The sequence below is a fragment of the Bos grunniens genome, chromosome 22 (genome assembly GCF_055505025.1).
Source record: "Bos grunniens cultivar Pamir isolate PY7600 chromosome 22, Bosgru_T2T1.0, whole genome shotgun sequence".
Taxonomy (NCBI): domain Eukaryota; kingdom Metazoa; phylum Chordata; class Mammalia; order Artiodactyla; family Bovidae; genus Bos; species Bos grunniens.
Window position 1 is genome coordinate 55,878,093 of NC_141186.1, and position 24,911 is coordinate 55,903,003.

At 47.5% G+C, this 24,911-nt stretch overlaps 1 protein-coding gene across 33 annotated transcripts in view; it reads left to right on the top strand.

Moving 5' to 3' along the window:
• The window catches only part of ATG7 (autophagy related 7), a 282,407-nt gene that overhangs the window by 168,448 nt on the left and 89,048 nt on the right, over window positions 1–24,911 (top strand). The window lies entirely within an intron of this gene.

The following is a 24,911-nucleotide window of genomic DNA, read 5'->3' on the forward strand; positions in this document are numbered from 1 at the left end:
CCCACTGGAGGACCACTTCTTGTCTGCTGAAAGTGTCCAGCCTCCTGGGCTCCAGGAAGCACAGTGCCATTCCAGCGGGGGACAAGGCCCACTTACCGCTGAACTGAGCAGTCTATTAAAACCCAGAAAGGATGTTGAAAACAAACAGCTCTTCCTTGCTTACCAAGCATGGAGTACCTACAGCCCATGCCTGAAGAGTTGTTATTGTTTAGTAGCTCAGTCCTGTCCAACTGTTTTGCAACTCCATGGACAATAGTTCAGCATGCTCCTCTGTCCGAGGGATTTCCCAGGCACTGATACTGGAGTGGGTTGCCATTTCCTTCTCCAGGGGATCTGCCTGATCCAGGGATCAAACCTACATCTCCTCTGTCTCCTGCATTGCAGGCAGATTCTTTATCACCAAGCCACGAGAGAAGCCCTGCCTAAAGAGAGCCACGCTCAAACTGGAAGATTCGTTGTACAGTTAAAGGAGGGGTGGTCAGTTTGACGTTGAGGGGGGCTGCAAGTTTTCTGGGTCCCAGGAGAAGAGAACAGATCGAGTCATGGGCCTTCTTGCCATGTGGCCTGAGCCCTGACCGTCCTTGAGACATGAAAAGTGTGGTCCACAACCTTTATTAACTTTTTTTTCCCACCTAGAAAAAAGCCAAGAAATTTCAGAGTAGTTCTCAGAGTAGTCCAGAATCATCATCTCAAAAAAAAAAAAAAAAAGATAATCCCAGAGAGCTCAGAGGGATAAAAAGATGCGCTTGCTGAAAAGAATATTTCCCAACCTCTGCTAGCCCTTGGAGCCAACAAAAGGAAAACCTCGGCCTGTGTTTAATGAGTGAGAGAGTGCAGCTCGAAATGGGTGGAGAAGGAGGCTATTTAAAAGACCCTAAAGTACTGCAGCTGTTCTGGCTAATTTCTCTCATCTCAGCGATGTTCCAAGCCCTTTGTCTTCTCTGTGGGGCGAATTCATCTGGCTCTCCCATGAGTCATCCTGCCCACAAATAATCTTTCTCGGAGTAGCCCTTATGAAAATAGACAATTCACATTGCATTGTGTGAATTGGCAATGTGTGTCCCTTCCCTGGGTGGGCCGCGCTTCGTCTGCTCCGCCTGCATCCACACACGGCAGGACTTTCTGAGGCCCAAGCACGCCCTGAGCCGGGAGACAGGGGAGCACAGGGGGAGACTTCGGAACCCCGAATCTGAGGAAGGCTGCAGACAGCAGGCCCCCATCCCTTCTCCAGACATCTAGGTCTCACAGGTGGCACCTTGGCCACACGGGTTTCGTGAGACTTATCTATGAAAAAGTAGACAGCATCAGAGGAAATTTTGTGTCATTAAACGTTACTATAACATTTCAACCTAGACCTTGCCAAATGTAGCTCTTCCTCTTTAGTACTTTCTTCTCTATCTGGCCAGCAGATCTGACCAACCAGCATTCTTATTTAAAATTTCCCTAGAGAGACACTGAGCCCTTTGAAGTAGAGACTAGAATGGATCTATGTTGTTTTTGCTCCTTAGCAAAATTCCCTCTTTCCCTATTGATTTTAGTCTAAGAGCCCATCCTGGACCTCTGCTCTCATCCCATGTGCTTTTTCTGGTGGAGTAACCCCTTTGGCTCATGATTGGAGTCTGTAATTGAAGGCCCGGATAGTCACGCCCTCGTATTCCGCCGGTCATGATGATTGGTGCAGAAATAGGCATATGACCCAGTGACAGCCGTGGGATCCAATGAGACTTGGGCTGGGAGGCGGGGCTAGGACTGGGGGCGTTGCCAGCATGAGCTCTGGGCCGGGGGCAGCCTTCTAGTGCTCCTGAGGGGAGAGCCAGTTTGCACGTGGAAACCACACATGGAAGAGAGTTGAGTCTCCCTGAGGTGAGAGAGGGAAAGGGTGAGGACAGTCACGGCCTTATCCTCCGAGTCTCAAATTGAGCTGCCGTGAGGGTGCCATTATCTTGCTCTCTCGGCCTGTGAGCGGGCTCTCCTTTTGCCTTGAGTAAAGCAAGGTCAAGGGGGCCACATAGGATGAGATGGTTGGGTGGCTTCATCGCCTCAATGGACACGAGTTTGAGCAAGCTCCGGGAGAGGGTAAAGGACAGGGAAGCCTGGCCTGCTGCAGTCCATGGGGTCGCAAAGAGTCAGACACGATTTAGCGACTGAACAACAGAAGCAAGGTTAAGTTTCCTGTCGCTCACAACCAGGAGTTCCAACTCATTCAGGGGCAGCATCTCAGTCAGCCCCAGCACCTGGCAGAGTGCCTGGCATGCAGAGGAAGCTCAGTATGTATTTACTGCACAAAGTCTCATTCAGTTGAACAGATGTTTATTGAACACTCATGAGGAACCGAGTCTGGTGCTGGATCTTACAGGACCGCACTGCCCAGTACAGCAGCCGCTAGCCACATGTGCCTCTTTAACTGCATATTTAAATTGGTGGAAATTCAATTTTAAAAAGCTTCGGATCTAAAGTCACACCCTTCACATCTCAAGTGTTCAGTAGCCACAGGTGGCTGGTGGAACTGGACAGAACAGAGAACATTTTCATTGTTGCAGAAAGCTCTTGAGAACAGCGCTGCTGCAGAGATACAGACATGCACAAGACTCAGAACATGCCTCCAAGACGCTGTATCTTCCTTCCTTAGGGGATCTAAACTCCTGGGGGCAGGGAGGGGAAATAAGCCCATTTTTCTTTATACTCCACCCAGTCCCCAACCACCATGTCTCCCAACCAGAAACACAACCACTCCTTGGACGTGAAAATGTACAAAGAGGCAGAGACTTGCAAAGTTCCCTTCCTTCTTTAACCCTGATTTTTGTCACCTCTTCCTGTTTATGCTGCTTCTACTCTCTTTTCTAACAGTGTCCGGCCTTTCCAGGCCCCAGGAGTAGAGAGGGGGACCTGTCTGCAAATGCAGGACTTTAGTGTACAGCCGCCCCAGGTGTGAGCAGCCTGAGAGAGGTGTATTTCAGGGCACTAAGCAGGCTCAGTTTCCACCGCGTCTCCTTCCGGACGACACTGTGCAGCGCCCTGTGCTGTGGAGACAGGTCAGCTCTGGGGCATGACCGTACCTCCCTGCGCAGGACTTCCCAGGGCCCTTGCTCACTTATCACCAACAATTACAATGTTTACAGACGCAGTAAAAGCCATTAAGAGGAAAAGCCGTCTTCCTGCTCTTCCTCCCTTGATCAAACCTGGAGAAGAACCGCTTCCACAAAGAGGAGGACCCATGCCAGGTTTATAAAAGGGAGGTGCTGCAGCTGCCTTTGGGTCCACCTTAAGGCGAGATCAAAAGTTTGTTGTTGTTGTTGTCTTTCCCCAACTCTTCTGCTAGGAAGAACTGTACTCTGGCGGCGGCACTGTCAGTAACTGGTCCTTCTCTCAGTTGGTAAATCACTGGGCATGATAAGCAGCAGCTTTGAAGTGAGTAGCGCGGCACCTCTGTTGATTCTCCAGCAGCAGATGGCGGCCGTGGGTGATGACGGGCAGGAGGCAGAGGGCTGAGCTTCCAGGGATGAAAGGGACATTTCACGTGGGAGACACCCGGGGTCTCTCCTTGGGGGTATAATTGGTCCTTCATGCATTGTTATCAGGGGTTCTCCCAGCACCTAGAAGAGTTGTTCTTCCCAGTTTAATCAGTGCTAAATGCATGAAAGAGTTTACATTCTAATGGAGGGAAATCAGGGTTCCAGCAAGTATAATAACCTCACGTTGTATAGGATTTAATAGACACGTAATGACCATACTAGTTCAGGAGTGACAGGTAGCTTTCAGCTCATGCCCCTCTTAGCAGTTGTTCTTGGCCACTTGGAGGGTTGGGTCAGGAAGGATTTTTTGAGGCCACAAAAGTTTTTTGAGGATTTTTTAAAAATCTTTTGGCCACACTGCACAGCATGTGCGATTTTAACTCCCCGACCAGGGATCGAACCTGACCCGGTGTGTTGGTAGCACGGAGTCTTAACCACCGATGACCAGGGAAGTCCCCAGGGACATTTCTTAATTGTATAGTCTCAGGATCCAGCACATTGCCTCATGTAGTAATTAACCATTAAGCATACACTGGATAAATGAGCAATCCGATTTCCTGGTTTTAGAATGGGCCCGTGATTCTACATGAATGACGCACGGTAAAGGCCTTAACTGTAAAGCCTTTTTACAACAGAAATATTTCCCAGAGAACTTTGACCTATTTTTTTATGGATCTATTGCCTTGATTTTTTTTTTAAAGCCCTCTATTTTGCTATAATAAAACAACAAATTTCAAGAATTTCAAAATTGAAGACTAAACACCCTCATTTTCTATTTAAGTTGTCTAGAGAGGAATGTTGGCGTCTTAGAACAGAAGCCTGACAGATTTAGGTTTGACTTTCAGCTCAACCATTAACCCACTCTGTGACCTTAAGCTAGTCACTTCTCTCTGGGTCTCAGTGTCCTCTGTAAAGAGAGAGAATTGCAGTCAGTGAGCTCTTTGATTCTGCGAATCAGGATAGAGGATGAGAAGAAAACTGGTTTCAACAACAATCTCTCTTTGGCGCAACTGATAGCTTCTCTGATTCCAGCTTCACTTTCTGTCGAAGGAGCAGTGATCATGGGGAAATGTAGGGTAGAGGTGTGTGTGTGACATTTTTAATGATGAACCACGACCATAAAATGAGTCTGTTTTGGTGTCTCTGCAGAATGTTACATAAGATTTGCCCTGTTTTCCAAGAGGACTGTGGTACGTGTAATATACAAAAATGTAATATGTCACCTCAAACTCATGTCTTGGCTGGCATTCAGCATGAAGACTCTGACAGTTATGTTTTTTCCTTATATTTATGTACATTCTACCTGATTCTAAAAAGAATATTTAAGATCGTTATAGTCAAAACCATAGACATAACTGAATCTAAAAGCCTTTAGGATGAGATTAAAAGGACAAGAGCCAAGTTTTCTGTTCTTAGAGTCATTTTTTTAGGAAACATAAACTAAGGGAAGCTTCCGGAGTTGAACATGGAGTGTAAGTCCGTGGTTCCTGGCAGCCAGAGTGAATAGGGAGGCAATGGGCTGCCCCGTCTTCCTTGTCTGATAACAGCCAGGGTGATTGGCTGTGGACGGCGGCCATGGGGAATGCAGGCAGCTTGTCAGCCTGCCAGGCCTGTTCGAAGAGCCTCTTATATCACCAAGGCAATAGCCATCAGTTAATGATCGATAGTGGCTATTTTACTAGTTGTTTGGGGGGACTTTCACCAGACCACCACACAAAATAATAGCAGCTGATGCTTACTTTTTTCGTACTTACGTGCCAGTCACTGTTCCAAGCTCCTTATCTAATAGTAACATATCAAATCCTTAAAACCGCTCTGTGAGGTAGGAACAGCACTCTCAGGCCTGTGGTCTTACCCACTGCACCGTGCTGCCTCTCTCACCTCTGAGATCATGCGGAGATTTCACTTGGCACCAGTCACATAGCTCAACTCCCAGGGTCCGAGCCATCTCAGGACAGAGTGTCTCGTTTAAAGGAACAATTACCAGGTAGACCTTAGGCAGCCACCTTAGCCACGCTACCCAATTCGGCGGGTCAGTTGTTGCTCACTGAGTTAAGCGGTTCTTCTCGCATTGTTTTAAGGTGGCATGTTGCATTTTAAAGGAACAGTGTGGGCTCCGTCTAGGCATTCTTTCCCTCATCTCAGTGTTCGTGAAGCCACATCATACATCCACCACCCACCACCTTGTCTTCAAGTATCTTTCATCTGTATCAGGGGTGCCAGCTGACTCATTCAGGAGGGTGGCTGCCTGGCAAGCTGTGTTGAGAAGGGGTCTCAGGCCTGGTTCAGATGTGATGAGAGAGGTTCATGGCTGAGTCGTCACATCTGCCGTGGGCAAGCATGAGCGCATGTCTTTGCCAGCCATGGTCTAGTTCAAGGTCAGGGCTTCCCTCTGCACCCTGTGGCTTCTGAGATGATTTTCCTTCGAGAAGAGAAGAGAATGGAGTGGTTCACATAATTGACATAGTTCCTTAATTCATTGCACAACAATCTGTTGAATTCTCTCTTTGTACAAGATACATAATAAAAAGATGAATAAGTCTTGAGTCTCTTTCTCCAAAAATTTTTTTTTGTAGCCACAGACATATAAATTTAACAAATCATTTCCATACAGTGAGGTAATGCTTATGAAGTGCTGTGGTAAGGGCAGACAGGCATCACGGTGCCAGTGAGCCCAAACCCCATTCAGTCCTGTCGATGGGCCCTGTGAGGGAGTATGTTTTGACAGCCATTGGGCTTCCCTCGTGGCTCAGACGGTAAAGAATCCACCTGCGATGCAGGAGACCCGGGTTCAATCCCTGGATCGGGAAGATCCCCTGGAGGAGGTCTTGGCAACCCACTCCAGTATTCTTGCCTGGAGAATCCCATGGACAGAGGAGCCTGGCAGGCTACAGTCCATGGAGTCACAGAGTAGGACACAACTGAGTGACTTACACTTTTGGCAGGGCCAGCGTCCCCAAGATTTTTGGGCAACTGTCATATTCGTTGAGCATACAGCACCATCATTAGCAGGCTGTCTCTTCGAGTCTTGATGAGTTACTCACCCAGGAACAGAGGATAAAATGGAGTCTATCATGATTGATCAGTATTTCTCAAGGTTGGCTATGAGTAAGAACTTTGAGAAGGATGAAGCCAGGGATCTGGGGAGTCAGTCCCGGGGAGGTGGAGTCGGACGGTCACAGGGAAAGGCAGAAAGGCCAGAGATGAGCCAGCATCTCTGTGTAAACTAGGAAATATGTTCTCTCCAGACGTACGACAACCATAGAAGACAGTGATGGAGTCAGAAACGGCACCACTGGGGCTGAAGAACCCCAAACGAAGCCATTTTGAAGCTGACCTTTGATTTCAGAGAGAGCTTTGGCTTAATCGACAGAGTATTTTCCTTCTCACTGCCTTGTAAAGACAGGCATCCCACATCCGCTGAGAGGCAGGTGAGGAGACCCAGCCTGTGGTGTGAGATTGCACGGTGAATAACGGAGCAAAGACGCCCAGGACGGCACTTGGTCTCTCACACCCCACACTTGCTCTTCAGTTTAACGCTGAGCCTGAGGAGGATTCTTCTCAGTGGTTTTAAGAAAATCATGAAGCTTGATACTGTGCCTAATCACCAAGAAACAAAACATGACAACCGAGAGGACACTTTGGACATCACCTTGTCCGGTGCTCTTGTTCTAAGATCCAGGAGACAGCTCCAAGTAACAGGGGGTTCAGGTGTTAAACCTCCTCGGCCCTCACTGTGCCTTTGTCTGAGTGGAAGTGCCTGCAGGAGTGGTTTAAGAGTCTCTGCTCCTCCTCCGAGGACTCACTGTAAGACATCTTCACCGACAGCGCAGTGGTAAAGAATCTGCCTGCAAGGCAGGAGACGCAGGTTCAGTCCCGGGTCAGGAAGATCCCCTGGAGGAGGGCATGGCAACCCACTCCAGTATTCTTCCCTGGAGAGTCCCATGGACAGAGGAGCCTGGCGGGCTGCAGTCCACGGGGTCACAGACAGTCAGACACAGCTGAGCGACTAAGTGCACACAAAGAACTTTGTAAGCCTCTTTCATTCGTTTGTTCAGCAAACGTTACTGCACAGTGGCAAAGTACCAGGCGTGGACACAGCCTCTGGGAACACAGCAGTGCAGAAAGTGGAGGCTCTGTCGCTGTGGAAGTTAGCATTCTAGAGACATTTAGCTTCACCAAGACTCCTCTAGATGATGTATTAATAGGCTCACCTGGTTACTAATACACTTCACCTTGTGCTCAGTTGCCCAGCACGTAAGAAATCTGCTGGGGCCCTGGGCGGTCCCCCGCCCTCAGCCTGCACCTGAGTTCCGGGCCTTTATGAAGGGCCCTGGCTCCCCATCCTCCACCCCGTATGTAGATTTCTACCCATTTATCCAACTCTTCCATTTCCCTGATAGCTGCTGACTTGAGTTTGCAGCAGAAAATTCAGCGTCCTCCTCCTAAAGGACTCAAATGGCTGACCAGAAGCAGAAGTGGCCTCCCTTTAGGGTGTTATAAGGCAGTTCTGCTGGCCTTATCTACTTCCGGGTGAACCAACTGGCACAGAAGCATCTCTTCGCTGCCCCTTTAGTAATGCTGCAAGAAATAGTGTCTCCAGTAATCTGTGCTTCCCTAAAGCCCCTAAAGCCAGTCATTTTACCACCTTGGAATAGCAATTGTGAGTGAACTTTTTTTTTTTCTCACCCCGGAAGGAGTGTTTCTCGTCCTTGTCTGCATCTGGACTTGGTAGATGCAGGTAGAGTCTACATCTAGACTCTGCATGGCTGGTACCCTTTCTAAATTATCCAGAACACTGTTGGCTTCAAGTGACACACCCTCAGCTTGAGTCATGAGAGGCGAAGGGAAGTCATGGGGCACTGAACACAATGAAAGGAAAGGTGGGTCCAGCAAACCTCGGGCGAAGCTGCAGTTTTGGAGCAGCACGAACAGGTGTTCTCCCTGGAGACGGGCGTCTTCCTCCAGGCAGGAAGCGTGGCCGCTGGCAGCTTCAGGCACCTGACGCGGACCAGCCCCCGACCCAGACCCAGACCTCACGGCCCAGCTTGCATCTCTTCCTTATTTGGGGGTCAGCCAGATTGAGCCAGAGAGGTGGGGTCTGAAAAGGAACATGGTTGGCATGAGGGGAGGAAGATACTGGCCATTACCAGGAGACGGGAGGTGCTGGGCAAGCAAAACTGAAAGTGTTGGTACTAACCTGACCGCACCAAGAGAGCGATGATGAAGTGATTTAAGCAGCGAGAGGCGTGATGCGCATTTCAAAAATAATACATATTCAGTGAGGCTCCCCTCACCGGCTTTCCCTTCACTGACCCTCCTGATTGATAGACTCTGCGGCCCCTTGGTCCAGGTGCCCACGGGAGGCGGGATGCTCCCAGTCCACAGGCTGGTTTCCAGGACGCCCCATGCTTTTCTGCTCCCACCGGGTGAGGCGTATGCTCTCCAGGAGTCACTCATGTTTCTTGCCAGACCTGGAAACGCCAGATGGCATGGTTGCAATTGTACCGTTTAAGTAAATATCCCCAAAGTGAAAAAAGAAAAAGTGCACAAAAGAAAGTTATTTCTATGAAAATCAAGTTTAGTTCAGGAAGATTCAATGACAGTAGCTAGAAGCAACGACTCTTCTGCAGTGGGGAGAGGGTTTGACCTTTTATTCCAGAACAGGTTCTAGAGTCTAATCCCCTCTATACAAATTCTTGTGTTCAGTCGCTCAGTTATGTCCAACTCTTTTGGGACCCCATGGACTGTAGCCCGCCAGGCTCCTCTGTCCATGGGATTCCCCAGGCAATAATACTAGAGTAGGTTGCCATTTCCTTCTCCAGGGGATCTTCCTGACCCAGGGATCGAACCCATGTCTCGTCCATCTCCTGCATTGGCAGGTGGATTCTTTACCACTGGGCCACCTGGGAAGCCAAATTCTAGCTCACCATTAACAAGCTGTGCAACCTTGGGCAAGCGGTGGGACCTTCCTGAGGTGGAGACCCTGTACTGTAGACCCTGTACTGTAAAATGGAAATAGTAATAACTTTGTCAGGGGATTCTGAACACTAAGATTATGTATTTACAACACTGAACACAGTTCCTGGCACATAGTAAGCCCTCAAAAATGGGACCCCTGTCATGGTCATTCTAGTTAACACTCATAATCTGAAGTGAGACATGTATGTCTACACTGTTCCACACTGCTCATGTCAAGTGGTCTAATGAGAGGGTGTCATTTCCATTCAGGAATTTAATAGATGTCTTTCTGGTAATAACAGAAGTAAATGTTTGACCATAGAGATAAATTTCCCGTTACTTATCAAATCAACTTGTGAAAGTTTAAATAATATCATTAATGTAAAAGCTACCTCTGATTCCCTTTGCTACACAGCAGAAACTAACACAACATTGTAAACCAACTATACACAGATAAAAATATTTTTAAATAACAAAGTAAATTAAAAAAAGAAAAGGCTGCCTCCATGAAAATGTGGTTTATTAGGATGAATCTGTAGTACAGCCTTCTTCTCTAATGTGTGTCCCGTCTGTGCTTAGCTGCGCAGTCGTGTCCGACTCTGCGACCCCGTGGACTGTAGCCCACCAGGCTCCTCTGTCCATGGAATTCTCCAGGCAAGAATACTGGAGTGGGTTGTCATGCCCTCCTCCGGGGGATCTTCCCGACCCAGGGATTGAACCCACATCTCCTGCATTGCAGGCGTATTCTTTACCCGCTGAGCCATCTGGGAAGCCCCCTTCCCTAATATGAGGCTGTTGTAAAAGTTACAAAGCCAAGGATGTGAAGCAGGGGAGACTTGGAAGATCTCCAAGTGCATAAGAAGCCTGTCGTCGGCCCTATTCATAGCTTCGCTTCCTGGATCCGTGTTCTTGAAGCTGCGACATTCTTTTCATTTGTGCCTTTCACAGGGGGCAGTCAAATTTAGTTATAATTATATTTAGGGCATCTGGATCCTCGTCAGCGTTTCTGGCTCCGTTTTAGAACCTAAAGTCTGCGGCTTATTCCTAATGTGGAAAATGGAGTAATCCCCTAGGCCTGAGAAGAGAAGCTCCAGCATCCAGGCTGCCGTTACTATAGCGAGACGCTGCCTCAGACATCACAAGACTTGTTATACAAGGAAACATGATTACAGTGGATTAGAGAAACTTGCCAGGGCCTTGAAGGATTTATTACTTTTTGAATTCTGAATGAGACATAAATGTGCTTTTCCCCTTTTAATTTTGGACCCCATACGGAGAAGGTGGAAAAAAAAAAAATCCTTAAGCAAATTCTAGAATGCTTAGCTGCTAGCGCTGGGTTGGATGTCGTATCCAAGTCATATTGCAAAGGGCACGAATACTTGGCAGAGACGCAAAACAGTCACTCCTTTCTCTCTGCACTGCCAAGATCGTTACTGCCCTGTCTCCCAGAGGGAGAGGAACGCAGCTCTTTGGGGAGTCTTCTGGAAGGCAGCGTGGTGTAACGGGAAAAGCAGCACACTTGGAGGCGTGAGGCCTGGACTGCGGCTTCCGCACTTAAAGCTCTGTGAGTTTTCAACAGGTGACACTCTCCGAGCCTCAGTGTCCTGTTATGAAATATAAGAGCAGTAATTCCCATCTCTGGCTTCCCAAGTGGCTCAGATGGTAAAGAATCTTCCTGCCAATGCAGGAAACGCAGATTGATCCCTGGGTGGGAAGATCCCCTGGAGGAGGAAATGGCAACCCACTCCAGTATTCTTTCCTGGGAAATCCCTGGTGGGCTCCAGTCCATGGGGTCGGAAAAGAATTGGACATGACTGAGCAACTAAACATACACACACACACACAATTCCCATCCCAGAGAGTGGCTTTAAGGTTTAAAGTATGTTAAATATCGCATATAGAATCTCAAATATTTTTAGCATTGCTGTCAAAATGGTGCCAGCAGCCTACTCATATGAGTTCATAGCTCTTGGAATTTTGCTGTTGACCCTAAAGGAGACACTGGTTTAAAAAAAATAAAGGTGGCCTCTCACCTTATCTATTCTCCAAATTGTTTGATGCCTCTGGATATTAACAAGATAGCATGGTGTAGCAGTTAGGAACAATGGAGGGCTCAGACGGGCCGAGTTGAAGTTCACTCCTTACTTTCTAGCTGTGACCTTGAACAATTCACCCAACTTCTACTGTCCTCAACTTCCTCATCTGTATATTTTTCTTTGGACATGAAAATAGTACCTCGGGCATTCTCTATCCCCTTTACCCTGTTTGAGTTTGTATATGGCATTTATCACCGCCTACAGTCTGTGTTTGTTTTCTGTCTTCCACTCCAGCACCCAGTCTTAAGGGCAAAGACTTTATTATGTCTTGTTTACCATTTATATGTCTTGATGAGGATAGTGAGTGGTACGCTACTGCAGTTTATCCTTTTGACCTTTGACTTCTATTTTTAAAAAAAAATTCCCCTCCTGGTGTCATGGCTAAATTTATATACAGTAACCGAGTTAGCAACTGGGCAGAGTTGTTTTCTGTTTGGAAATACCTGTGTGCTTACAGTCGGGCTTCTGTTTCCTGAAGCTGCTTACCCGGCCTTCCGTGGCACAGTTTGACTTATGATGTCAGAAGATTGACAGGCAGAAGTCTGACTCAGGGATTCAGCAAGGAAAGAACAGGACTTTTCAGCCCGGCTCGCCCTCTGAGGCAGGGCTGGACAGGACTCAGAAAGGTCTTGGGTTTCAATTTATCTAGGAAGGTATTTAGCAAATTATTTTTAACCATTCGGATTTGGTGCAGATCATCCGAGGAGTCCCCCTGCCCAGAGCATCCTCTTTGGCTTTTATCTTCTCAGCATGAGGGAAACCACTGAAGAGCCCAGGTTCCCACGGCCACTCAGAGTGAGGCAGTGCAGACAGATGATGTTCAGGCTTGAGTGTCAACGGCCTTCACTAGCCCTCTCCCCCCAAAGAGGTGGGGTTCAAGGCCACAAGCCGTGTGGACCCCAAGAAGAGCTCTTGACCTCCGGCCTCATTCTTTGCAGCTCTGCCCCCTGGCACTCAGAGCTCTCTGTGGCTGGGTTGAGGATGGAAACGCTGAAGCAGTGCACAGCTGCCCAGTCTTGTTGGACTTCTGCATCGCGGCTCACTCATCTCTTACTGAGTTTGCTCTTTGCACGAACAGTTAAGCCAGGCCCATTGGAATCCAAGTCCTGACTTGTCAGCAGAGGGCTTGGTTGAAGTTCTGCAAACAAGATACGTCCACGGATTTGGCTTTAAGGATACAGTGAAGCCGCATCACCATCAAGCCTGTCTGTTCGTCGAGGGTCCCTTGCTTCAGTCACAAAGCCCTCCCCAGCCATTCCCACACACTCAGACCAGGAACCAGGGTCCATTTGACCTTTTCACCCCAGAGCAGCAGGGGAAGAGCTGCATTTCTGCCTCCAGCGGCGCCAACATCCCTCTTCCCCCGCCCCTTTCTCAGCAGCCGGACTGGGGTTCTTAGGGGCCTTCAGAGGTCGTGTCCACGTGCTTTAACTACCACAAAAAGTGTTGCTGTCTTGTTCTTTCAACAAAACTCTATTTAAGCTCTGGAAATCCTGGCAAGGGAGAAGCCACTGCTTGGCATGAGGATGTCTTTGTGTCTCTGTAGCGTGTCGTGAAGCCCGCTTCGTCTTCCACAGGAGCCTGGCAGCTTCTGTGTGCTGTTTATCACGTGCCACTCCTGTGCAGAGCACTCTGTGAAACTTGCCGTATTTGATCCTGTTGTTGTTCTTACTGTTGTTCGGTCGCTAGGCTGTGTCCCACTCTTTGTGGCCCCATGGACTGCAGCACGCCCTGTCCCCATCCTTTGCTGTCTCCCAGAGTTTGCTCAGACTCATGTCCATGGAGTCAGTGATGCTGTCCAACCATCTCATCCTCTGCTGCCCTTTCCCCTTTTGCCATCAGTCTTTTCCAGCCATCAGGGTCTTCTCCAAAAAGTAACTCTTTGCATCAGGTGGCCAAAGTAGTGGAGCTTCAGCTTCAGTCCTTCCAGTGAGTATTCAGGACTGTTTTCCTTTCATCTCCTTGCAGTCTAAGGGACTCTCAAGAATCTTCTCCAGCATCACAGATCAAAGGCATCAATTCTTCAGCGCTCAGTCTTCTTTATGGTCCAACTCTCACATCGGCACATGACTACTGGACAAACCATAGCTTTGACTATGTAGACCTTTGTTGGCAAAGTAATGTCTCTGCTTTTTAATATGCAGTCTAGATTGGTCATAGGTTTTTTTCCAAGGAGCAAGCATCTTTTAATTTCATGGCTGCAGTCACTGTCCTCAGTGATTTTGGAGCCCAAGTAGATAAGATCTGTCACTGCTTCCACTTTTTCTCCATCTGTTTACCATGAAGTGATGGGACCGGATTCCGTGATCTTAATTTTAATACTGAGTTTCAAGCCAGCTTTTTCACTCTTCTGTTTCACCGTCATCAAGAGGCTCTTTAGTTCCTCTTCACTTTCTGCCATTAGAGTGGTATCATTTGCATATTTGAGGTTGTTGATATTTCTCCCAGCAATCTTGATTCCAGCTTGTGTTTCATCCAGCCCAACGTTTTGCATGGTGTATTCTGCCTAAAGGTTAAATAAGCAGGGTGACAATATACAGCCTTGTCGTACTCCTTTCCCAGTTTTGAACCTGAATGTTGTTCCATGTCTGGTTATAACTGTTCCTTCTTGACCTGCATACAGGTTTCTCAGGAGACAGGTAAGGTGGTCTGGTATTCCCACCTCTTTAAGAATTTTCCATAGTTTGTTGTGATCCATAGTCAGTGAAGTATAATCAGTGAAGCAGAGCTAGACGTTTCCTGGAATTTCCCAGCTTTCTCCATAATCCAACAAATATTGGCAATTTGATCTCTGGTTCCTCTGCCTTTTTTAAACTGAGGCTGTACGTCTGGAAGTTCTCGGTTCATGTACTATTGAAGCCTAGCTTGAAGGATTTTGAGCATGACCTTATTAGCATATGAGATAAGCACAGTTGTACGGTCGTTAGAACATTCTTTGGCATTGCCCTTCTTTGGGACTCGAATGAAAACTGAGCTTTTCCAGTCCTGTGGCCACTGCTGAATTTTCCAAATTTGCTGATATTGAGTGCAGCACTTTAACTCCATCATCTTTTAGGATTTGAAATAGCTCAGCTGGAATTCTGTCACCTCCACTAGCTTTGTTCATAGTAATGCTTCCTAAGATCCACTTGACTTCACATTCCAGGATGTCTGGCTCTACATAAGTGACCACACCATTGCGGTTATCCAGGTCATTAAGACCTTTCTTGTGTAATTCTTCTGTGTTTTTTTGCCACCTCTTCTTAATCTCTTTGGCTTCTGTTAGGTCCATACTGTTTCTGTCCTTTATTGTGCCCGTCTTCACATGAAATGTTCCCTTGATATCTCCAGTTTTCTTGAAGAGATCTCTGGACTTTCCCATTCTGTTGTTTTCCTCTATTTCTTCTCATTACGAAGGCCTTCTTATCTCTCCATGCTTTTCTCTGAAACTCTGCATTCAATTGAGTATATCGTTCCCTTCCTCTCTTGCCTTTTGCTTCTCTATTTTCTCAGCTATTTGTAAAGCCTTCTCAAACAACCACTTTGCCTTCTATCATTTCTTTTTCTTGGGGATGGTTTTGATCCCTGCCTCCTGTACAGTGTTAAGAACCTCCGTCCATAGTTCTTCAGGCAGTCTGTCTACCAGGTCTAATGCCTTGAATCTATTCATCACCTCCACAGTATAATCATAAGGACTCTGATTTAGGTCATACCTGAATGTCCTAGTGATTTTCCCTACCTCCTTCAATTTAAGCCTGAATTTTGCACTAAGAGTTTAATCCTTATCCTTTGGTAAATGACAGTGTTCCCATTTTGAAGAGGAGGAAGTTGGGGTTCAGAGAAATGTCATGAGTGATCAGGTCTAAAATTCAGGTGTAGGATCCCGTAGTGAAGGGGCACCCAGCAAGCTGCCAGCGGGTCCAGACCCGGGCCTTCCCTGAAGCCGAGCCCCGTGGGCAGATGGGGTTTAGGGGTGGGGAGGGAACTCCAGATGGAGCTGCTGGGATCCAGAGTCTGAGGAACTTATGACCTCTCTCCAGATTCCTCTGACTCAGTCTGTCCTCTAAGAGGCAAACAATCCCCCGGAGCAGAGTTCTTTCAAGTCATCTGAGCGCCATTGGTTTTCAGTGCTCTCTGCGTTAGGATTGTAGACTCTTGCCTTCTCTTCCAGCCTGGCTATTCTCTGTCAGAGTCCACATGGTCATTTCCCATCAGTGACCACAGGCTTCAGTCTCTGTCCCCCTCCAGTCTGCCCTCCACATAGGTCACCCCACCTTGAGTGGCACACACAGTTACTCAGGGACACAGTTACTCAGAGGCTCAGCTTTGGCTCCAGGATCTGATCAGTCCCTCAGGGCAGACGAGCCCGGCTCCAGCCTGCCTCCCAAGCTCTGTCCTCCCGCCCTGGACCACCTGTGCTCTTGTTCTCCCCACCTGGGAAGCACCTACTGATCCTTTCTGAAGGGTCCCTTCTCACACTCGTCACCCTGGATCGTTAGCTTCCTGAGAATGAGAACCATGTCTTAAGCATCTCCATGTCCTCAGTACCTACCATAATACCTGGCACATACTAGAAACATTTTTGAAAGAGCGAGTGAATTTTTGACTCTGAGGGAGGTGAGGGTGGAAGGTCAGCAACACCGTCAGTAGCAGGCCCCCTCTGTCCGCAGCGACCTCACAGCGCACATCTCGTTGATGCTCCGTCTATGTTTGGTCGCGTGCAATTGCTGCCTCAAGAAAAGCCGGTGGTGCCCCCCAGTGTCTCACGTGTTCTACTCTTTTTTAAGAGAACTCAGAAGAGTGCTTCACAGGCTGCCTCTTTAGAGAAGTCCTTTAGGATTAAAGTCTACAAGATTACTTCCTATATCAGTCAGGCCTCCTTGGTTGAAAGTTAGACACTTACTCAGAGAGACTTAAGCAAACATGGGGATTTATTTGTTCAACTAACTGAAAACTTTCATGGATAGTGCTAGCCTTAGGCACTACTAGATCCGAGTTTTCAAAGAATGTCAGCCATGACCTTTCTGCCTCCTCCTTTGCCTGGCTGGTCTCTGCTTCACTTGGTTCTCAGGCAGCCTCTCTCCACAAGAAGGCAAGTTGGCACCGGGAGCCCCAGGTGTAGCGACTTCCATGGAAAGGGAGCCTTGTTCCCGGCGACACTGTCCTGTCTTGCTTCGCTGGTTACTGGTGGCCCGCTCACCACGGTGGGACAGGGGTAGCTCTCCCTGCCCAGGTGCAGGATGTGTTCCCATCACCATGGTGTGTGGGGTGAATGACCCACGCAGATCACGTGGCTGAGAGTCAGGGAGAGCTCGGTAAGACATTAGAAAGCTGGCATGACTGTCCCAGAGGTGGTGATGCAGGCTGATCCGGGGCAGGGCTCCCTGTCTGCTGTGGTTACGTTTCCTTTCTTTTCTGTTGCTGATACTTCTAACATTCCTCTTATTTCCAAGAGCTAGATGGGATGATGGATCCCAGGCAGGTGGCTTGTCTTCTCCCCCCTTTTTTTTTTTTTTTTGGTAAATATCTGTCCCCTGGGATTAATAAGACTAGCCAGTCGACTGCTGCCTTTGACTGACTTTTCACCCTAGCCTCTGTGATGGGTACAGCAGCCCCCGGGTTTGTGTCGGGGCCTTGGAGTGCCAGACGGAGAGGTGTGGGCACAGCATGCCTGCATGAGGACCTGTGTCTCTTGGTAAGATCACGGAATACTCACATGCCCAGTGGTTTTGAAAGTGGAATCCTGCCACGAGTTCTCTGATACTGTGTAGATTTAAAGTAAACAGTTTGGAAGTTTCCCCGGCAGTCCAGTGCTTAGGACTCAGCGATTTCACTGCTGTGGCCCTGGGTTCAGTCCTGGTCAGGGAACTAAGATCCTGCAAGCTACATAACAACAACAATAATAATAATAACAGAGAAATAAATACTCTTCTCAGGAACACACTTTCTTTCTGTGGTTAGCCCGTGATTTCTCACATTCGGTGACTTTCCTACTGATGCTCAGCTCTGACTGCCACGTGTCACTGTGATCAGGCCGTGAAGCACGCGTATCGGCAGGCCCTTCTTACATGAGGCATAATAACAAACCATCGTGGCCCAGATCCTGGCCTTGTTCCGCGTCTCCCGTTGGCTACCTTGCCTTTTCCCTGCCACTCTTCACGTGCTGGTTTCCTGGCATGCTTTGCCCCCGTTTGCTTGTCACCTAGGAAGTGTTTTCTGAGCTCTACCACCCACCCAGATGGAGATTTAGATTTTTTTTTTTTTTGAGTACCTGCTTTCTGTTCAGTACATCAATAGGCCTCCTTTGCAAATCATCCTATTTATTTCTCATAGCAACCCTTTGAGGGATGGGTATCATTCTCACCACTTAAAAAATGTGGGATTTAAGGTAAAGAGAGGTTAAGAATTTAAGTTTATATGCCAGTTAGGTTCCTTCTGTCTGAACCCAGCTGGCACATACGTAAATGTTAAACCAAGGCTTTGTTTTAGATGTGACCCTGGCCCCAGTTTCACAGTGTGCTGACCCGCTATTTAGTCTATTCTCTGCTGTAAATTGAGACATATATGTGTCTTCACATTTCTTTTGAACCAGAGACATTGGTCAGCCCCAGATAGCTTTACACACGCGTTCACCCTCAGGTCCACTGCCTTTTGGGTCCTGTGAAGTCGCTGCTAAGCATTGGTCCCAGTTACAAGACCTTCATGATACATCTGATCTGGGAAGACAGTGGCCAAGGCTCGATTTTTTTCTGTGCCCCAGTCATCTGCCCCTTGGTTGAATTCCGTGCAGGGCAGCTCAGCTGCAGCTGAGTGCCTGGGAGGTGGTGGCCTGCGGGTGATGCTCTGGGGGTAGACAGCGTGTTCACTCAGCATCTGCTACATCCTGGGTTCCTTCCAAGCACTGGGGGTGCAGTAGTAGTCCAGGCAGACATGTTTTCCATGTTTTCCCGGGGCTTGCATCTAGTTTCACAAACAAGCAAAAAAAGAAACTTTCAGGTAGCGATGAGCACAAAGGTGAGAACAAAACAGGGTGCTGTTGAGTTACAGTGAATCGGAGAGGGGAGGGGAGAGGAGGGCATGGAGTCAGGAGTTAGACCCAGCTTGGACTGGCAGGTGGGTGATGGTCCCTGTGCAGAGGTGGCTTCCGAGCTGAGACCTGAACCCAGAGGAGGCGGCCACACCTAGGAGCACCCAGGGGATTAGCCGGGAGGCTGAGTGATCACCCCGGGCAGAGACCTAGGTTGGAAACAAGCTCCTTCAGTCTGAGAAATGGGGGTGGGGGGCCAATGTGGCCAACCTGTCAAAAGTACCGTGAGAGTGGTAGGGAGTGAGGGGCGCGGTGGGGAGCAGGTGACATGGGCTCTCGGGGGCCGTGAGAAAGAGCCGGCATCAATCAAGAGGTGACAGGGAGGGGTGGACGTTTCCCTCTGCCTCGGCTGCGGTGTGGGGACTGGACAGGGGGCAGACGGGCTGAAGCAAGGACATTCAAGTGTGAGTGGCCGGGTGAAGTACGTTATGTTGTTTGAATCACTGACGTTATCACAGATCTGGCACAGGATCTGGCTTTGGATTTTCTCCTGAAGACAGTGGTGTGCCAATAACAACCCCATGTATGGAGCACTCAGCAGTGCCAGCCACACTGCATTTCCCATCAAGTCCTCACAGGCTCACAAAACCCTCAAAAGCTGGGTTGTTTTTTTTTTTTTTTCTTACTGAAGCCACCTTTTATGGAGGAGGAGGTGCAGTGGAGAGAACCGAGATACCCACCAGGGGTTAGAAGGGGAAGGGAACAGGAGGGCCTGATTGCCAGGCGCCCAACTCCCTGAAGCGACCCGGGAGACTTGGGGGGTACGTGGAAGGCCGCTGGAGTTTGGCAGGGTGACTTAGAGGTGGCTGGTGAAGAGCCTGCATTCGGAGGACCCATCACAGGGCAGCCCGCACCGGGTACACCCCCGGGGTGAATGCTGCAGGCGACGCTGGTGCTCTCGGCTGTTCCCCGGGCTTCCAACAGGCGGTCAGATAGACCCCTAGCGCAGACTGCAGCTCAGGGACTCCTTTCTCTCCATTTTGTTTATCTACTGAAGTATAGTTGATTGACGGTGATGTGTTAACTTCTGCCGCATGGCAAAGTGATTCAGTTGCATGTGTATATATATATTCTCTTTCATATTTCCCACTATGGTTCATCGCAGGTTATTGAATATAGTCCCTGTGCTATACAAGTAGGACCTTGTTGCTTATTCATCTTATACGTAATAGTTTATATCTGCTAATCCCAAACTCCCAGGCCTTCCCCCACCCCGCCCCACCCCCCAGCAGCCGCAGGTCTGTTCTCTAAGTCTGTGAGCCTATTTCTGTTTCAGAGGTAAATTTGTGTGTGTCATACTTGGATTCCACGTATGAGTGATATCATACCGCATCTGTCTTTTCTCTCTGCCTTAGTTCACTTAGTATGGTAATCTCTAGGTCCATCTGTCTTTTCTCTCTGCCTTATTTCACTTAGTGTGATAATCTCTAGGTCCGTCCGTGTTGCTGCAAATGACGTCATTTCATTCTTTTCTGTGGCTGAGTGATATTCCACGCGTACACGTGCCGCCTCTTCCCACTCGTCTGTGATGGGCGTTTCGGTGTTACCAGGTCTCGGCTACTGTGATTAGTGCTGCTGTGCACATGCGCGTGCACGTGTCTGTTTGAATTCTAGTTGTGTCCAGATATATGCCCAGGAGTGTGATTGCTGGATCGTTTTGCTGTTCAATTGCTGAGTTGTGTCTAAGTCTGTGACCCTATGACTGCAGCGTGCCAGGCTCCTCTCTCCTCCACTATCACCCAGAGTTTCCTCAAGTTCACGTCGAGAGGCTCAGTGAGGCCATCCAGCCATCTCATCCTCTGCTGCCCTCTTCTTTTGCCTTCAGTCTTTCCCAGTATCAGGGTCTTTTCCAGTGAGTCGGCTCTTCACATCAGGTGGCCAAAGGATTGGTGCTTCAGCTTCAGTATCAGGCCTTCCAATGAATATCCAGGGTTGATTTCCTTTAGGATTGACTAGTTTAATCTTCTTGCTATCCAAGGGACTCTCAAGAGTCTTCTCCAGCATCCCAGTTTGAAAGCATCAATTCTTCTGTGCTCAGCCTTCTTTACGGTCCAACTCTCACATCCGTAGGTGACACCTGGAAAAACCATAGCTTTGACTATACGAACCTGTGTCAGCAAAGTGACGTCTTACTTGCCAACTCTATCTTTAGTTTTCTGAGGAACTTCCATAACTGTTCTCCATTGTGGCTGCATCAGCTTCCATTCCCACCAACAGTGTAGGCGAGTTCAAAACCGAGGACTTCTTGAAGGAGAATTTGTCAATATCCTTAACTAAGAATGTCAGGAAAAGTCCTGATGTCAAAATTAAAATCCTACAGCTTCTCCTACGTCAGTCTTCAGCTGAAGTGATCTTAGGAAATCTGTCCTGACCTGTGTCCTCGACCCCAGGTAGGCAGTCTGGCGGGACTCTTTCCTGTCCCCATTTCCTAACCCTGGTTCCTCTGTCTGTCACACACACACCCGAGAACCTGGACAGGTTGGGGCAGCTCAGGAGCTCCAGGGCAGTGTGTTCTGTCCTGAACATCCACCCTGGGACAAGAAGGATCCCAGATGCAGTGTGTCCCTCCTGCTCTGGAGTCTTGCCACGGCCCCAGGCCACCATCAGGATTTCCTGGGGGCTGGGATGTTCTGTGGGCCCCTCACCAGGGTCAAGTGCTGCTCCTGTATCCTGGGCTTAACACTGATGACAGCTGTTGGAGCCCAGATCTGGTCTACAGCTATTTATATCTCTAGAAACTGTTTTGGTTTGGTTTTTGCTTTCCCCTCTTATTCCTCCTTGAGAGGACTGATGTTGCTTTTAGTTCTCTCCTAGCAGTCAGCACTAGCAAAATCTGGAGGCTCTGGTGTTTATCATTGGCCAGGCTGCATATCAGTTCATAGAGAATGACTGCAATTCTAGGAATCGCAGTCTTAATTTGTTAGGCAAATACTCCTGCATCAGCAGTGCTGGTAGCTGCCAGTGGATCTGAGTTTTATGTGGTGAGATTTTTGGTTTTGTTTTTTTTTTCCTCCCTCCGATGAGAACTACTGTTTGCTAGAGCTGAGATCATCAAAACCATTTCAATTAGGACTTTGTGTGAGAATGTAATTACACCTCCCAAAGATGCAGACCCGGCCTAGGAAAGTGAGGGTAAAAAATAGATTCAGTAGGAGAATGATTACTGGTACAAGGAAGCCTGAATGGCAGCTCCCTTATTTTTAGTGATATTATACAAATCAAATAAAACCCTATTCCCTTGTATTTTATTTGAGCTAAGTATTCTTGTCCAAAATGAAAATCAGATGTTTTTCCTTTTCATTTTTTTTTCCCCAAAGCAAATGGTTACGAACACTTCCTCAATATAATTTACTGGAGCCTTTTTTATTTTTAATTCCTAAAAGAACATTTACATTGCTTTCTTTTATGCCCGCAGTAACTTTTGATCAAAACATGACTCCACTCCCTTGTTTAATGCTGAGCATGTGGATTAAAGGCTTCTTTTAATCTTAAATACAGATTATGGCTCTCTCTCCCTTTAAGCAAACCGCCATAAAACCCTGGCCTCTCTCCAGATTTCTTCATTAAAGCTCTCTATTATTACAGTGTTTGCGGATGGCACTCATTAAATGATTGTTATGCACAATGGCCACTTGATTGTAATTATTTAGCTGGCAATCAGTTACTGCGGCAATTTGGTGGTATAATTAAAAGGGAGCGTGTTTGTACCTGCCAGCGGCTCCGAGACGTTCGGCCCTGGATCGGGGAAGCGCTGAATCTAAATACACGGACAGGAAGCATCAGGCTCTCCGGTGAATGGAAGCTTTTCTTCTGTTCTTCCCCATTCTGGTTCTTGGCCTCTTTTGTTCCACAAGGCAGATGAACAATCGTGACAAAATAAGATGTGCTTAAGAATTTTTGTGCTGTAAACTCGTGAATCAGTAAACATATTCAGTAATGAATGTTTCCCCACGTGCTGAGAAATGCTAAATGGGTAGAAGTATATTAATATAATTCTGCTTTTATTTTTAAAGCAAGCTTCCCCCCCAACTTTATAAGTTTCAGCATTTATTTCTTGATATGAGATGCCACTAACAAAAAGTTGGCAGAGAAAATAAGTGGCTTTCATTAACAGTCAGCTGAGAAGCCATTAATCACTTATAATCACTTGAAGAAGTTAGTCACAGTGTGATCTCCAAGTTAAGCAGGGCCCCTGTATTTTTCAGAACTCTCTGAGTTGTGTCAAAGCCCTAATCCTAACCAGCCTAGCAAAGAGGAAATTTCCTGGCTTATAGAGTTGGAACATTATTAGAACAGCACATAGGATTAAAAGGAAGAGCTGCAGGAACCAGGCTCATTCATGTCAATGTATGGCATTGTACTACAATATTGTAAAGCAATTAGCCTCCAATTAAATAAAAATTTTTTTTTAAAGGATTAAAAGGAAGAGATGCAGGAACCAGGCTCGGGGTTAGGAACTGGGTTTCAGTCCCTCTGAGACTTTCTCTCCATCTCTCATCCTGAGGATAGCCTTCCAGCTTCCCCCTGTGGCAGGAACCATGGCCCTCAGTAGCCCCAGATTTCCCAGCTTCCAAGCTGAGCAACTCCAGTGGAAAGCAGCATGTGTCTTCCATCATTTGTAAAGCAGTCAGTCTCAGGGAAGGATTCTGATTGGTCCTGCCCTGAGTCATACACGCACCTCCTGGACTAATTGCTGTTGCTGAGGAAATGGCAGCATGTGATTGGCTGAGCCTGGATCCTGTGTTATCCCTGGGTGAGCTGTGGTTAACAGTCCTGTTAGAGACATCAGTGTGTTCCCACAGCTGGTACCCAGTGACTAAGAAAAACAAAGATTATTTTAGAAGGGGAATTTGAAAATCTGAAAGATCCAAGCTTTTCTCTACATGTTTTCCTAAAGTATGGGTCTCCATCTTTCTTTTAGAAATATTCCAACTTTGTGAGACTGCGTTGTATAAGTGTCAGAGTTTCAGATGATTGTCCACCTTACCTGTAGTCATTCTTGAGCCCCAAAGACCCCAGTAGTGTGATCTGTGGGCAGGGCCCTGAAGAGAAGGGACAGGCACAGATAAAAGACGCCTGCTCTGGTGGCAGGGCCACCACTGCTGTGTTGTCACGGGGGCCTCAGGTTCCAGGGTTTCAGGGAGCACAGTTTTCAACTACCTGGTTGTATTCAACCACTTACCACAACTCTGGATGATGAAATTTTCCATTTCTCTCCTGGTTTAGTTCCATATTTGCATCTGTGAGCGCAAAGGCAAAACAAGTCTGCAAAATAGCACACTTTAATAGAAAAAAATAATCTTTAAAGTAAAGGAAAACCTGAATTGAAAATTTTTTTAAAAGTGTGCCTCCTACCCTCGTCTCTTGCCTCCCCGATCCAAACCTAATCGAATCAGTCTTACTTACAGGGAAAGTGTGAATCATCCTATTTATTAAATAAATAAGGAAGTTAGTTGAAATGGGCAACCTTATACTTGAATAAAGTAAATTCTCAATTTCCTATTTATCTTAATCAGCGCATATATTTTTTTGTTATGTATTTATTTATGCTACTGCGATACTTACGCTGAGGGTGACATAAACCACCAACAGGGCACTACCTGAACTCGGAGGAAGGGCGCAGCGTCTTTCAGCTGGGTGAGCATGTGTGTATTTACACACACACTTTTTTAGTTTGTGGATGTTGGACGCTGCTAGAGAAGTTTCTCGGGAATCTAATCTTCTCAATGGCAAGCTCCAGCATCGCCTTTGCCAGCAGTTTAGTTCATATGGACTTGATGCCAACTCTCTCTTCACATATGTGAAATAACAGTTTGGCTCACAGCAAACAAAACAGTGACAACATAGAGAAGACTGGGTGCTCTTTTAAGAAGGGAGATGGGCGGACTCAGAACTCATTTTTTTTTTCTTTAGGTGAACCAAGTTTAAATTAAATGTTGCGCGAGATGACAGTATTTGTGTGACTCTCAAGAAGTCAAAGGCCATGGCAATAAAGTATTTTCATTTTATAGAGTTTTTCTTGGAAAGGCTGCACAGCGTATGACAGCAGAGTGCTTAAACCCTAGAGGCTGGTGCCAGCCCAGAATCCAAACATCACGAAGTTACTTCCAAAGCCCAGATATTTATCGGTTCCTTCTCTTGGAACCGAGCATCTCTGAATCAGTCCAAGTCCACCAGCTCAGAATCACCTTTCCCAGCCCAGGGTTTTGAGTCTGAAGCACCGGGTAAGGCGTGTCCCTCCTGGAAGCATAGGAAAAGCTGTTGAACAGCAATTGT